Genomic DNA, 546 nt, shown 5'->3' with positions numbered 1-546 from the left:
AAAAAAAAAAAAGATTCTCTACAGTTCTTAAAAGGTATTAGGTCTAAGCTTAGTACTGTTAAGATAACTTTGAAAAAAGAACTGTCTTCCTAAATGTGTAGGCCCTGGCAGGAGGAGATGTGAAAGGTGGACCAGGAAAGTGGAAGTTCAAGGGCATCTTTATGAGGTCAGTGGGAACATACATCATTCCCATAGTGGGCAGAGATCCAAGAAGACAGCATGGAGGAGGTCTCCAAATACCTCACTAAATCACTGGGAAGAGATAAAGCCAGCCTTGGATAGCTGCCATTCAAGGAAATTTTTGTCATCAAGCAGAGTATAAAGATACTTTGGCTCCTTTTCATATCATCTTCAGATCCGTACCCTAATGTTGGAGAAGTCAGAAACAGCAGTAAATAGAAAAGTTAGGGTGAATAAAGCTGGCTTATAAGTCTGAACGGGAGGGCAAGGTACATTTCTTTAAACAGAACGTGTGATAATCATTTAAAAAAAATAGCTTGGAGGTTAGGTGTGGGGGTGCACAGTTGCAATCTCAGAATTTTAGAA

The sequence above is a fragment of the Mus caroli genome, chromosome 4, assembly GCF_900094665.2.
Source record: "Mus caroli chromosome 4, CAROLI_EIJ_v1.1, whole genome shotgun sequence".
Lineage (NCBI taxonomy): Eukaryota > Metazoa > Chordata > Mammalia > Rodentia > Muridae > Mus > Mus caroli.
This window is presented reverse-complemented; position numbering follows the sequence as displayed.